Source organism: Mauremys reevesii, linkage group 10 (assembly GCF_016161935.1).
Source record: "Mauremys reevesii isolate NIE-2019 linkage group 10, ASM1616193v1, whole genome shotgun sequence".
In the NCBI taxonomy this organism is placed as follows: domain Eukaryota; kingdom Metazoa; phylum Chordata; order Testudines; family Geoemydidae; genus Mauremys; species Mauremys reevesii.
Window position 1 is genome coordinate 70,799,896 of NC_052632.1, and position 16,245 is coordinate 70,816,140.

The following is a 16,245-nucleotide window of genomic DNA, read 5'->3' on the forward strand; positions in this document are numbered from 1 at the left end:
ATTAAGTAGGGAGAGGTACAAACCAAAATCTTGTGCAACTCTCTGCACCCCTTTCCAATTTGGTGGGATCAAATGAAAACCATCTCCACATCACCCCTGGGTTTGACAACCTGTGGAGATTTGCCATATCCATCACTTAATGTTGGGGTGGAACAGGAGGGTGAGAAAGTGAAGGGTGTGGAGTACGAGCATGTTTCCATGGTGCGGTTCAGAGACAGACTGGCTGCATGCAGCCAGCTCGGGTACAAAGGGTGCAGCGGGGTAGGCTCATGGGGCTGGGGCCTGATGGTGAGGCACACAGGGCCAGGGGTGGATAGGGAGCACTCTCCCGCAGGACCTGCTTAGGAAAGCCCAAGAGATAGATGGTAAGACTGGCCTCACCGCCTGGCGTAAAAACTGGAGGACACAAGGGGTAGAGTGCCCCAGGTGCCAACTGACCACCAGGGGTCTACCCTGTCCCTCAAGTCGTAGTCCAGGAAGTCTCCGATCCTGGTGGTACCAGCCAGGACCAACCTCCGGCATATTGAGTGGGACTGTACCACCTGCACAGATCGAGGTTGTGTAGCATGGGCTCCGTGAGGAGATCTTCCCTCTCGGTGGTCACTATGGACCTGGTCGCCGAGACCAGCTTCCAGGTCCTGAGGAGATCCTGGTAGAAGACCAGCAGCTTGAAGAGGTCTCATGGAAGATCTCTCAGATGGAGGTAGAAGAACTGCCAGTTGTATTGGAGCTCTCGGAGGTGGCAGAGGAAGGTGTGCACCAGCACGTTCCAGGCTGGCTACCTGCACTATAAAGGAGACACTGCAGGGTCTGGAGGTGGAAGACATGGACCTGACTGCAGAGGCAAAGCAGGTTGGAGCACTTCCAAGGGACTGAAAGACACAGAGTTGGTGATTCAGTCACTGGCATTATGGTCTTTGAATCCCTTTTGACCCAATGTCTCAGCCTGGAAGTAGGGAGCATAATTCCGCTAGAGAGGGAGTTAAAAAAGGAGCTCCTAGTTACTGGTAGTTATTTATGATTCCATGGCACTTTTCATAAGAGTGTAAGTTTTTTAACTCCTATGTCCTGACCAAATTCCAACACGGGGAATTATATTCTGCCTACCTATCACCCCCTTTCTCTGCCGTTGTGCTTAGATGCTTCGGTTGAAGTCCTGGCCCCAGTGACATCAATGGAAGTTTTGCCATTCTCTTCAATAGGGCCAGGATATCATCTATTATTTTTCTTTCCTTTCTTTCCTAAATTATTATGCAGCATGTTAAACAACATGCTACCCTAAAAACAGCTGCATTTCAGTGGTAGATGGAGTGAACTATATGGGATTCTGTCTTTAACTCAGAAGAGTAAGAGGAAGCTAAATTAATGTTTGCAAAGCACTTTGAGAGTCTCTGGTGAGAAGTGCAAAGTGTGATTACTAATTTATTGTTTAAGAAAACAATCCCAGCCAAAGGAAAAAGCCGGTGGGTATCACTGAAAAGAGGTAAAATTAGGTCAGCTTTCTGACTTCTTGGAAATGCTTTTGGAGAGAGTATATTTTGAAAACAAATGCTCTGTCCTTGTTTCCAGCTTTTGAAATTTCAGATCTTTTCAGTCAACACCACCAGAGAGAGAGATTTGGACAGTCTAGTCAAGATTCTCCTCTCTTCTATGCTTATGTAAATTACGGTTAGCGTCATTAAAGTCAATGGTGTTACGTGGTATAAAATCCCATGTCAGAGAAGAATTTTTCTGATTGAAAAGATGAAAGGTGCTACCTCCAAATTATTGGTTAGATGAGCAATTCACACTGACATCTGTATTAACGGTGCTCAATGGATTAATTAGGGTCTGTCACTGCTGTACCTTCAGTACTTTCTTGCACATACTGAAATTGTTCTGGGCTCCATCAGCGTGCATCCCATAGAACACACTATTCCTAATTCATTTTCCCATGTATGAGTTAAAAGAACATTTGAATTTTATAGCCCCTATTGGCAAAATGCTTTCAGACACTCCTGATGGCTCCAGACTAATTAGAGACCTCTTCCCTTGCCTAATTGAGCATGGAGCCATCCTTGTTTTCTTAGGATGCATATTTAAGTCCACTGAATGCCTGGCAACAAATGTATGAGACGTATTGAATTATCATTGGGAGATATGAATACCTTTTGAACAAGAGGTAGAAGGGGAGAAATAAATTTTGCACTCATGCTCTGCTCAGGTGTGTCTACCCCTGAAAAAAATTGAGCTTAAGATTTGCACCTTAAAATAGTTTTCGATATTACAGATGGGAAGTGCACAAAAATTGTAATTGTCTGGTTATCTTAAAAAACAGTGTCAAGAAAATGAAAGGAAATTGATGAGGGGAAGGGGAGAGGACCTTGTAAAGTTGGCCTGAGACTTGCCAGGTGAAATGATAAATGGTTATGTAGGCCAGCTCGCTATAACCATAGAGAAAAGCGTAGGCCCTTGCTATCGCAACTTATCCCACAGTCATATTAAGGTTTATAAATCAAGGTGGTTGTTCATGAGCATGAATGCTGAAAGAAAGAAGGCATCATAGTATGTCCCCTTAGAGGGTGGTCACTTAATGCAGTGTATATGAACTCCTTTTATTGTTTACACAGGATTTAATTTCACTACCCCCAAACCACCATGGTATTACCCACATCCTACTTTCAAGTGTGTGTGAAATGTCCTGTAACAAAAACAATTCGGCACTGGCCAAGAGGTGACTTAATGGGTCCACTCCATTTCTAGGATACCATAAATGAGAGAGCCAATCCAGCACCTCTGAGAGTCATTCAACTGGGAGTCACAGAAAAATGGCAATATTTACATATTAAAAAGGATAATGCTTATTAAAATGAAGACTTACATTTAAACACTAACGTAAAGTAGCTTTTTACATTAAGCCTCTAAATATTTAGATGCTGTATTTGATGTGAAGAATTAGAGAGGGAACAGTTATAATAATGGTTGATAGAAGAATTGTAAATAATGAGTTGGAGCAAGTGAAAGCTAATGGAAGATAAACACAGTTCAGAGATAACTACTTCTATTCCTCTCATTTTCATGATGTGCCTTGGGTACTCTAGGAATTAATGCCACAATTGGCAGTACTCAGGGATTTTCTCCATATTTATAATACTCTGCACATATCTAAAAAAACCTCTTAGATCAAGGAAAAAAATAACACAACAAAGTTCAAAACAAATAACAGCAGAATAATAAAGACTCATTTAATGTCATGAAACGTGAGAAAAGGAAGGTGTGACGGAAGTCCTAAGGAAAGCAGAGCCACAGCACTACTGAAGGATGCACATTGGAAAGTTGGAAAATGAATCTCAGTACATGGAATGGTGACTGTGAGAGTCTGAAAATAACTGGCCTTGAAACTCACAAGCGTCGAGAAAACAATGGTAACTTTTGTCAGACTGAAGCTGGTGCAGCCAGAGGAAACATAAAAGGTGTAAGTAAATTAAAATGCAATTTAACTGAAAGGAGAGCAGGAAATGCAGCCAACAACAGTACAAGTCATAACAGCACTATCAACAGCCTAGGCAGCAGATCTGGTTAACATTAAGGGAAGTATAAGTAACACGTATTAAATGAAGACCTATTTCAGAGGATGCTTACTTCCCCTGGACATTGTGTTCTTTTTCAATGTACATGTCCCTTTTTGTGGCTAAGGCTACTTGTAGTCCCCTATGACACCAACTTAAAATGATCCACCACTCCCAAGTGGCTAGCAGCAAAATCTTCTGCCAAAAATGAGAGAGATCCACAGCAAAAAAGGCTATGTGGCTCTCATCACCCTGTTATGAGATATAGATTGATTGTGCAAGCTAGACAGATTCACAGGAAGATTCTTGAATCACTAGTGAAACTTTCCAAATGTGTCTTTTCACTTATGGAGGGCCCAGTCTGACAAAGTGCTGAGAACCCTCAAAGCCCACTAGAGCCAATCAGAGTTAAAGGTACCACACATCTCAAAGGATGGGATCACTCCCTACTGAGCAATTAGGTCCCTGACCATGCCAAGAATGAAACTCAGCCACTCTCACATATGAACCAATGTTTGTAGTTATAAGTTCCCAGGTGTGATTCTCCTCTCTCAGCACTGTATATCAAAAGTAACTATCACAATGAGTGGAGGATCAGGCCTCTAATGTTTAAGAGACTTTAACACTTAGCAAGAGACTAAATTTTTAATGCTGTACAGTATTTTTCTTTTCTTTTTTTTTAGACAGTCACACAACTGTGTCCACTTTCCTCAGCAGCCACAACCAGTTGTGCCATAAAGAAGACAATGTACCACCATGATGTTCTCAGAAGAATCCTTAGGGGCTAAAATGGCCTTACAGCTGACTCTTATTAGCCCGCTCATTGTAATTTTGAGGATTTCTTGCTGCTTCCTTCAGCATTTCCTGATTGCACTGATTACCTTTCATTTACAATGACTACAGTGACCTTCCTTTTCCTTCTTTTCTAAAGCACTGCAGTCAGTACTGATGAGCCCACATGGATCCTGCCGTTTAATGACAGAAATCAGATGGAAGCTGTGGAATAGATCTGAATGTGTCGTGAGCCTCATTAACAGCAGCTGAAGCTTAGGAGTTCCCAGTATTTGTGCCCCATGCTGTAGGGGCACTTGGATTTGTTCTCATTCTTTGTTGCTTTCACTCTCTTTAATCCTGAGCATTGTATTTATCAGTCATCAGATATCAGTTATCTTTACCAAGAGTTAATATTTCTGATTAAACTCTATGTGCAAGCAAAAAACTTGGGACGGTGCCAAGAGCTAACTAGCCTTTTCGTCCCTTGAACTGCCTCACTCTTAAATCTCTGTGCTATTGCTACCAACTTTTTTTTTTTTTTTATCAACAGGAGGGGTGACTGTTGAGCCTTTTCCAGCTGTTAAATATGATACCTCTGAATCACTCTGTGCCTTCCAACCTGGAACGTGAAAGAGCAGGTTTGGCAATTAAACCCCTTGTAATGCATTGTAGAGCACTACACAAAGTTCTTGCATAATGGCAATTATATAAGATTTTGAGACCTTACCCTACATAACTAGGACTTTTTACCCCACACAATTGCTTTTGTGTAACTGTGACAAAGGAACATAAAATTTAAACTCTGCTCCCAAATTAATAAATCTTACAACCGCCTAATTTTTCTGGTACTAATTGGTCTTGAGCAATGCCTGCATGTCCCACAAAGGAAAACGTTTTAATATTATTGGTGAAAAAAATAAAATAACTATTTACTCCCTCTCCCTGAAAGATTCCAAGTCCTCATTCTGATTCTAAAAAGCTGAATTCCTTATCCAATCAGGGCACAAACCCAATACCATGTGACTTACGTGACCAATCTCAACTAACCAACATAGCTCATTTGGAGTAGGGAATAGTCCTACTGAATTATTTGTGATCAGTCCGTAGAGTAAGGAAACAAACCTCCCCGCCCCACACACAAACATACACATGTTCCTTGAGTAAATTCAAGTAATAAAAAAATTTGGAGGAAATCATGATCTACTTGCAAGTAGGAAAAGGCTATATTAATTAAATCAGGGTAGGCAACCTATGGCACGTGTGCCGAAGGCGGCACTCGAGCTGATTTTCAGTGGCACTCACACTGCCTGGGTCAGGGGCCTGGCCAGCAGTCCGGGGGGCTCTGCATTTTAATTTAATTTTAAATGAAGCTTCTTAAACATTTTAAAAACCTTATTTACTTTACATACAACAATAGTTTAGTTATATATTATAGACTTAAAAAGAGACCTTCTAAAAACGTTAAAATGTATTACTGGCATGCGAAACCTTAAATTACAGTGAATAAATGAAGACTCGGCACACCACTTCTGAAAGGTTGCTGACCCCTGAATTAAATGATTCAGTCCCCCTCCTTACAACTTTAACTATAGAATCACTATGGTAGCTCCATAATCCCAGATGACAATGGGACTGGGTCACATTTAAACTCTCCAGTGCTAGTGAAATAAATAGATGACTAAGGATCTTTGCATTGTACAAACAGATCAAATTAATTGGATTTTAATGTACCGACATCTACTCAACTTAAAATTTCATAGCTAAGTGAACTGCCTTATCTCTATGCATCATTACTATAAATCTTTCAGATAGTTTTATGGGGGTTTAGACTTTGATTCTTTAATCCTGAGTTGTTATTAATTACTTCATTTGCCTTTGTCAGAACTGCTGTTAAATCTGAGAACTGTGAAAAGCATTCGTCAAAGCAGAGGTACAACATGTCTACTGTTAATATCTCCTTGGCCTTTAATCCTGTTTTTCCGGTTTGTGTGAGCACTGGTGGTTAACTCAGCTTTCAATCAAACCTAGACAAGTAAGATTTTTTTTTTCTGCCCTCCAGACAGCTAGTCAGACAAACGGTGATTTTTTTTTCACACTCCTCACAAACTCATTTAGACCTTTGTCCAGACTGGATGAGGCACAGCAAGGACCAGAACATGCTGTTTCATAGTGCAAGATATTTTTCACAGACTGAAATGCGTGGATTATTGAGACATTATTTTTCAGTTCATTTGGAAATTGCATCAGATTAGTTTTCTGCACAATTTTATTGCTTTAAGAAATGAAAATATTCAACTCTGGTCTATTGAACAAATGAATATGCTAATATTTCATAATATTTAGAGTGACATCAACCAATTTCAATCAAACACAAAACACCAAAAATTTGCAAGTTTAATTACTACTGGTCTATGTGTTCCCCTACCAAATCTACATCAATCTAAGAAATAAATGTATTATCCGTTATGTCACTGTGTGTGCAAGGTACCTAAGAAACAACTGAAGCTAAATAGAACAATTAGTGATAGGATCAGATCTCATTGACCAGGAGCAAATCTAGAGTAATTCTATTATACAAATTATTAATTATCTATTTGTATTGCAGTCGTGCCTAGAGGACTTAATCAGGAATCGGGGCCTCATTGTGCTAGACATTGTACAAACCTAGTAAAAAGACAGTCATTTCCCCAAAGAGCTGACAATCTTGGTAAATGACAAGACACAACGGATGGATGAAACGTGGATGGAGAGGAGGCGGTGGTAATGGTATTATGAGTATTGAGAAGTTTTTCTGGAGTCAAACCAGTGGAAATGAGATCACAATCTAGCCAACAGAGTGCAATCAAATACTTTTTGACAAAACTTATCTGAAAAAGGATAGACCATTTAACCCTTTGTCACACAGATAAGCATGTACTAGCTTAAATAGCCTGATGGAAGCTAATGAGTGAAATGCAGGCCCCATGGAAATCAATGGCAAAACTCCCACTGACATAAAGGGAATCAGGATTTCACCCAGCATGACTACTTACATGAGTAAATATTCACCAGGGTAAGGGCTCCACAATCTGGCCTCAAGAAATTTAACTATAAAGTAGAACAAATCTTAGGTGCAGAATCCTTAGCTAAAATGTAAGAAATCCACTATCTGTAATTCTCCAATAATTTCTCTCCCTCATAAATCTGCTTCAACGTAGGTGCATCCTGGCAAGACTAGTGTCTCTTAAAAGGGCCTTTAACTGATGTGGACAATGACTTTTTCTCCCCTGCAAACCAAGAGACTCTTTTTTGTTGCACTCATTAGAAATAGAGATGAAGTCTATTGAGTCACTCTAACATCATTGCAGGATACCTGATGCTTTGGCATTTCAAATGTCATATTGGTCAAGATGTAATCTCTAATTGTCAGTCACAGAGTGAGACATGGAAATAGTGAAAGAAGGAGAAAACCCTGTAGATATAACTCAAGGTTATCATTGCACTTCTGAAAGAATGGAAAACCTAACTTCCCTACATGAAAGCTTCAGCTTAATGTTCTATAACTGAAAGGCATAAGAGGTTTTTTTCTGCCTTTTCTCCTAGATTTCTAATTCTCATGTATTCTCTCCTTTCATCCTTTATATGACAAGATGGGGGCATAGTTTGAATAGCATTCACATTTGTGGCTCCTAGACATAAATTCAAGTGTATAGTTATGGAGGGAGGGGGATTTCAGTCATGAGTTTTTGGAGTTTTTTTTTTTTTAACATGAACATGAGACCTGACGATGATTTAATGATCTATTTGTATTTGTCTGTCTGCATCCCTTGTACCACAAAATCCTTTGTCAATATGACAGTCCTAGTGCACGGCCTACTCTGAGGACAAAATTCCACCATCTACAAAAGGGGAAACCTCAGCTGCTGCTTTAAGGCAGCTTTAAGTTGGGGGTAGCGAAAAGGACTTACCAAGGGTCAAGGCTCAGGGATTCTAGGGATGCCACCAAAGCAGGGCCACTATGTGAGTCATAATAATTATACAGATGATAGTTAAATGTACTTGTAGCTGTAGTAGCCCAAGGCAATCCATTCTGTTCTCAGGCAAAGCAATGAGGCCCCTGAAATTAAAAGCAGATTTAATAATTATGTATCTATACAGATATCACAGCTTCTACACTGCAAGCTATAATCCTTGCTATAATGGTGCTGCTGATGTTAACAATGAGAAGTAGGTAAGAAGAGAGGAAGGAATTTTTCAATTTTGCACTTGCATCTCAGCTGTAGTTATATACAGACTGAGAGCCATTAGGTCTTTTCCCAAAGGGAGATGCTTCACAGGACATATCTGTCTTGCTGTGAGTGGAGTAATAGGGACTGGGAGCTTTGAAAAGAGACTTATACAATATATGTCAAATTCTGAACTTACGAAGACGTGTGGCATGTTGCAGTATTTCATAATCTGTGTCTGAAGATTTTAAATGTATGTCACAAGATGGATTTTTCTACATCATGTGCCAAATCTTGAGTTTCATACTCCCTTTGGATTTAGGACTCCACTGACTACATGGGAATTTGCCTGACTAAGTGACTACGGGCCTCAGGATTTGGTCCCCATGAAAACTGGCCTACTTCCCTACTGTATTTTGTAGATGTGGTATTTTTGGTTAAATATTTGGGCTGCATTAGGAAGGCAACAAGGTCTTGAAGTGGCTGACCCAATGGTTCTCTGTTTCAGTGGCTTTCAGACTGCGTGTTATGACCCGGTACTGGCTCGTGGGATTAAGGCACGGGGTCACGGCAGCTCTGGTCAGCACTGCCGACTGGGCCTTTAAAAGTTTTCGGCCAGTGGGAGCTGAGGGGCAGTGCCTGTGGGCAAGAACTGCACAGAACCGCTTGTGCACCTCCGCCTAGAAGCCGGACCTGCTGCTGGCAACTTCCAAGGCGCAGCGCAGTCCGCAGTGCCAGGACAGGCAGGAAGTCTTGGCATTGACTGGGAGCCACCTGAGGTAAGCCTGCGCCCCAGCCCTGAGCCTCCCTAAACCCGTAGCCCCTTCCTGCAGCCCAAATCCTTCATCCTCGGCCCCAACCCAGAGCCTGCACGCCCAGCCCAGAGCCCTGACCCCCTCCTTCACCCAAATCCCCTGCCCCAGCCCTGCCCCCCCAACACATAGCCCCCTCCTGCACCAAAACCCCCTCATCACCGGCCCCAACCCAGAACCTCCGCCCCCAGCCCAGAGACCTGACCCCCTCCCACACCCCAACACCCTGCCCCAGCCCTGAGCCCCACTCACACCCCTGACCCCTCCTCCCCAGCTCTGTTGGGTCGAGGGCACCAACAAGTTTCTTCAACTGGCTAGCCAGAAAAAAAGTTTGAAAACCACTGGTCTATTTGGTGATTTGTGTTACTAGGTGTAAAAGCTGCTTTGAGTTCCAGACACAGTCTCTTGTTCCTATCAAGAGTCAATGGTAGGGTATAGGAACACTATAGGCAGCAGATCATTTGTTGAATGTCTCATAGCCTTTGAATATGACCAATAGGATTCACATTGATTACACTGATTAGCTCTAAAGGAAGTCACACTTTGCCCTCCTCTGCTGGAAGGAAGTTCACAGTGATTCTGGGTCTTGAATGGTGGGAGTCATTAACTGAGGAAAAATGAGAGAAAAGTAATATGTATCCATGGATATCAGAAGAAATCCTCACCCTATTAAAATCAATGGCAAAACTCCCATTAATTTGATTAGACCAGTACTGGAAACTGAAATAATGAGAGATTCTCTCCCTTCTCTATTAGTCTCTTCTAATATTTCATCTTTATTTTATCAATTAAAAACAAATCTAAAATAGGAATGGGCTGAAACCAAAGCCCATGTTTGAACGTCCCTACATTTTGTGAATTTCAGACTCTGAACCCAAATCCAAGCTTCAGGGCAGGCACCCTATCTGTAATGGACTGAACCAAAACCCTGGATCTGAAACACCTTCTCCACGTGCTGCATGTAACTTGCAAGGTTCGAAATCCAGATTCTGAATTGAATTTTGTGGCTCAGGCACATCTCTAATCAGAAACCAAAGTCTTTTATTCAGTCTGAGGAATATATTCAAATTTAAGCAAGGATGCTGTTTATAGCTTTGATCATTTTAGTAAGCACATTATCAAGGACATTGAACTAAGTTCATATGTTAAGACTTTATCACTGGTGTGACTCCATTGACTTTGCTGGAGTTCCAACAGGGATGAATTTGGTCCTTGGTCTTTTGTTGAAAAAAGAAATGCAACAACTAAAGGAAAGATTATTTTGTTTGTATTTTTCTTCCTGAGATTACTGGCTGCAACATGCAGAACTTTGCAATAAATATATCTTTACAATACAATAATAACCTAAACTTCTGCTTTTCTTTCCACGAAACACATTGAACCACTGTGGCTAACAGTGTGGCTGTTTTAGAGAGAAAGGGCCAGATTTTCCAAAGAAATTCATCTCCCTTTCACGGAGAAGTGAAATGGCTAGTTTTTCAAAAGCGTTCAACATTTAGCAGCAACCATGTCTGCTGGGGTGCTGAGCAGTTTTGAAAATCTGTCCACTTGACAGAAATTCCTGAATCATTTTTTGTGAAAAATACTCTTTTTCTATCCATATGTTTCCAAACTCTGTGCCATTTATGACTCTAATAGTCTCTCCTTGCTTTGGACAAATTAAGATTCAATATCAAGCTTTCCTCTCCGTAAATCTTGACACTGAACTCAGGAGAAATCAATTTCTCATGATAATTATGTACGTGCTTTGGTTTGGCTAATCACATTCTAAAGATAGGTCTGGATTACATTAATTCTTAATAATAAACTGTCACTGAGGTCATCAGAAACCAAAGAGAGAAGGACGTTTTGTATGCATAACCTCTAGCAGTTATCATCATTGGCCTAAGTAGGACCTTCTCAGAGATTCATATATTAAAGAACATAATTATTATTTGTTTTAGAGTAGTGCCTAAAGGCATCAAATGAGATCAGGTCCCATTATGCTAGGTAATGTACAAATATATAGTAAGAGATAATCCCTGCCTAGGAGGGTTTACAATTTAAATAGGCAAGACAGACAAAGGGTTTTGTCACAGGATGACACTGGCCCTTTAAGGGTACATCTTCATAGCTAGTGGCAGCCCGTGGCAATGAGTCTCACAGGCTGGGTCAACAGGCTCAGGCTATGGCACTAAAAATAGCTATGTAGACATTGTGCCTCGGGTTGGCGCTCAGGCTTTGAAGCCCCCAGCTCCATAGGCTTTGGACCCTAAGCTTCACAGTCTGCACAGACCCATGAGCTTGAGTCTATCAATCTAGCCCCTCAGACTCGCTGCCATGGGCTCCCACTCCCTGTGTGGATTTACCCTAAGAGGAAGCAGGGTCAGTGCACCGGTGATCATCAGCTGCTTCCCAACAGGGCTTAAAATAAGGATCTGGGCCCTCAAGGGAGAGACACCTGGTGAGAGAGAGTTACCTTTAGAGCACAGACAGGACAGGTGAGAGCTGCCAGAGACCAGAGGGACGGTGGAAAGCCCTGGAAGGAAGTTGTGGTTGGTTCCTGGGAGAAGGCTGAAGACCAAAGAGCAGCAAGAGGGGCTTGTTGGCTGAATTCCCTGAGCCAGAGGGCCAGGTCTAGAGGGCTGAAGGCCAGAGAGCAGCAGAGGGAGATCCTTGCTGACATCTAAGCTGGAGAGCCAAAGCCATGGGTCAAAAAAGGCAGAAAGCAGGGGAATAGCTTAAGGGCTTACCCATGAACACCTCCACACTGGAGAGTTGGAATGAGGGGAACAGGGAGAAGGCCAGGGGGACTGAGGGATGCTCCCCTTGTGAGGATGATCTTCCAGAAGAGAGGCTGTGGGGCTTTCTGCTGAGAAGATTGGAGTTCCTCTTTAGCTGGAACGGCTGGAGTGTCTGTCCTGGCAGAGGTACAGAAGAGGAGCAAACAGGAGCGTAGGTGTAGTGGAAGACATCAGAGTATGGTATGGAAGGACTCCCAGCAGTGAGGCTGCTGTGAGTGCCTGCAGAGAAGAGCAGGGTTCTTAATAAGGTCTGCTCTAGTGTAAGAAGAGCAGTGCCTAACTGGTGGGCTGTGGGAAATGGACTATGGTGGGGACTTCTTGTTGGGGATTATTTGGTCTGTTTTGGTAATTAACAGGCCCCAATGAAGGGCATCATTAAGGCAAGAGAGTTGTTGTGCGGTTACTGAGGAATCTGGAAGGGAAAACTGAGGTGCCTACTGCAGGCGCTTCAGGTAGGGCTGCTCTATTCCAGGTGGAAGAAAGGAAGGAATATTATCCCCACTTTACAGATTGAGAAATGAGGCAGAGAGACTAGGAGTAAAATTGTCAAAAGCCAAATTTTAAAAGGTATTTAGGTGTCTAAATATGCAGATAGGTGACTAGAGGGATTTTCAAGAGGGCCTAGGCACCTAGCCACATCTGAAAATCCTATTTGGCACCTAGTGACATCTTTAGGTGCCTAAATACCTTTAAAAATCTGGCCTAAATGACTTAGATGGTGTGACAGAGTGCTGGGCAACAGCAGCTGAGCCAGCCCTCTGGTCACTGCACCTCTACTTAATTACTCTACAGCAGACCTGATTAAGAAGAGCTGTGCCTAACTGATGGGCTGAGGAGAACTAAGGCTAATTAGGCCATTAGGCTGAGTATACAAAAGGCACAGGAAGGAAGTGGGAAAGGATTTAGCAGAGAGAGAGCAAGAGCGAGCGAGTGAGCTCTCTCTCTCTCTTCCCTGCTTCCCTCAAGAGCTGAGGGCTCCCTAGGACTATAGGAGTTAGGCTATATAGTGAATAAGGATGATAGATATTAATATTGTAAATAAGCTGCACCAGGTGTTTTACCAACAACAAGGACTATGAGCTGTTCGTAGGGTTGAGCAGAGGCAGGAGGAAGTTGGCCCTGCCACAGAGGGTTAAATCCATTTTCAAACTTAGAACTTAAGATCTTAAGTGTCATTGACTTTCAATAACACAGAGCCCTGGTCTACGTTGCGGGGGGAAGAGAAGGGGTGTCGATCTAAGATGCGCCGACTTCAGCTACACTATTCGCGTAGCTGAAGTTGGCATATCTTAGGTCGACTTACCTCGCCGTGAGGATGGCAGCGAGGCGACCGCTGCCGTTCCCCTGTCGACTCTGCTTCCGCCTCTTGCGAGCTGGAGTTCTGGAATTGATGGGGAGCGCGTTCGGGGATCGATTTATCCATGTCTAGATGAGATGTGATAAATCAATCCCTGGTAGATTGATCCTTACCCGCTGATCCGGTGGGTAGTGAAAACCTGCCCCTCCTAAGGGTATGTCTACACTGTAATTAGACACCTGTGGCTGGCCCATGCCAGCTGACTTGGGCTCACAGGGCTCAGGCTAAGGGGCTGTTTAACTTCAAGGACATTCGGGTCAGATGGCCCTCCGATCTCACAGGGCTTCTAGCACCGTAAGCCCTGAGTCAACTGGCACGAGACATCCATGGATTTTTAACTGCAGTGTAGACACACCATAAGTACCTAAATCACTTTTGAAAATGGGACTTAGGCCTTGCAGTACTGAGCTCAGCAATGCTTAAATACCTTTAAAAATGTGGACCTAAATCTCATTGAAAGTCAATTGGACTTAGACTTCTAAGTGCCTAAGTCACCTTTGAAAATGGTCATTTTGAAAATGTTACTTGCCCAGGGTCACACAGGGAATCAATGCAAGAGCAAGGAGTTGCAGCCACACTCCTGAATCTGAGTCCAATACCATAACCACAAAACCATCCTAATTCTTTTTAGAGTCCAACAGCATTTTAAAAACTTATTAAAGTTCTGGTCCTAGATATTTTAAATTGTGTATCAAAGATAAAGAATGATAGCAGCCAGAATGCAAATGCTGTATCTGAAGAGAATAAAGCCCTTTTGAAGGCAGGAGAAATGTCAAAGTTAAATAAAAAATTAAGAAGCCATTCTGTGGGCTGCAGAGAAGTTAGACTGTGAGACGGTCTTTAGGGTCAAGAAGTTTTAGAATAATTTTGACTGAAATAGTAATTTTTGCTTCCCCAGACAACACTTATCCTGTGGTGAAATATATAGCCATTGTGCTATGAACACCTGTACCTCTCATTTAAGAGCAGAAAAATATTTTTCCTCTCAACTGTCCTTAATAAAACAACTCCAGTGATTAACTATTGAACTTGCTTAAGCCTTATCATCTAATTACAAATCGTCAGCAAAGGCAGCAGATTATCTCTGTTTGGTTTTGGTTGTTTCCATGCCAATAAACAATTGATGCATATTAGTGACTCAAAATGAAGATTTATGTGCTCTTCAACATCAAAACAACCACTGTAGTTGCAAGTCGTGCATTTAATAAATATTTATCTCACTTAAGGCCTTGGAATCTAAAAGGTGGGGTTATTTTAGTACTGAAATGCCAAACAAAAATATGGATAACATTAATGGAAGAATATGACTATTACTTAGACTCCCTCTCTGCCTTCACCCTGCCACCCTCCATGCTTGCATTCATGGAGCATGGAATCTGCCATTTCTCATATTCTCTATGTTAGGATTCTTTGTTATCTTATTGACCTTGCCTGTCAAAATGAAAGATACAGTACAGTTCTGTAATATGGGACAATACTTTTGTTCTCATAACCAATTTACTGCCTTATACTGTACAGTACTCTGGAAGTCAGACATGCAGTGCTCACTACTGTTGGTGGTATTATATCCCAACCTGCCTGATGAGTGATTATCTCTGTGCCAAAATCCAGTTACAATTAAAGAAGAACCGGAAACAAAACCCCAGATCCAAAAACTGCTGGACTTTTAGGAGGATTCAGTATTGCTACCTCTACCCTTGTCATGGGTCAAGCCAAAACCCTGGATGCAAACACCTGTCATCTTCAGAGCTGGGATTCAAAATCTGGATCTGAAATTTGAAAAGCTGGCCTATCATTCGTTGCAATGAAGTCATTCCATAAAATACCACCAGCATTCCTATTAAGGAGTGAGGAACCAGTTGTAAAAAAGAAACCTGTACCTATCCTACAAAGCTCAGATTTAGTCAAACTCAAGCTTACTTTCAGAGTGAAAAAGTTTGGTAAGTTGTGTATGTGTTTCTACACTTTTTGATTTTAGCTGGGCAAAAAAGATATTGAGATGAATGACATGATGACTTCAGGGTATTTATATGGCCCTCATCATCATAATATCTAAGTGCTTATTCCTATCCCAGTCCAAACCAGGACAGCATGAGAGTCTATGTCCCAGAAAAAAGGGATATTTTGAACAAGCATCTGAACTTTTGGATGTTACTTAGATCAATCCTGCAAACTTTCTCCTCTTGAATTAATAAGCTCAGAATTGCATGACTTAAGGATGACCCTGGTTAGCTTTGACTAATGTGATTCTCAGTCAAATAAGATATTGCTAGAGGAATTCCTGGCTTGGTTAATAACGGCAAACAATTCTTCTGGACTTCATTCAGACGTCAGATACAATCATATCGTTGTTCATACACACTTCTTGAAACTCCATAACACATTCTGAAAAATCTAGCAATTCACACATTAATCATACAGAACTAAAGCTCTTTCACAGTACCTAGGCATTATCAAACATTTATTAGTTACACTGTTTACTGTAAACAAATGTTATTTTTTGTTCTGTGACAAAATGTCTTTAATTTTATATTTAAATATTTAAAAAAAAAAAAATATGCATGCATGTGTGAGGTACATTCTTACATTCTTACTATGTGTTATAGAAGAAACCTGTAGAAGAGGCATAAAAATCTCTAAAAAATCTCTTCACCATCTGGAAAATGATAAATAAGACAATATAACACAAAACCACAAACCAATTGCAATGATTAATTATTTGATGTTTATATTTGTGAAAAAAAAAAAAAAATAAAAAAATATAAA

The 16,245-nt window shown here is 41.5% G+C and overlaps 1 long non-coding RNA gene across 3 annotated transcripts in view; it reads left to right on the forward strand.

The window, feature by feature from the left end:
* LOC120373670 overlaps positions 1-10,617 on the forward strand; it is an 87,859-nt gene extending 77,242 nt beyond the window's left edge. For 2 of the 3 annotated variants that reach the window (XR_005585639.1, XR_005585640.1), the window contains exon 3: positions 4,232-4,843. This is a non-coding gene — a long non-coding RNA (uncharacterized LOC120373670). Of the gene's footprint in view, positions 1-4,231; positions 4,844-4,872; positions 4,961-6,204; positions 6,253-9,035; positions 9,307-10,204 lie in introns of those variants that run through there. The other variant, XR_005585641.1, reaches the window with a different exon arrangement.
* The last annotated feature ends 5,628 nt before the right edge of the window (positions 10,618-16,245 follow it).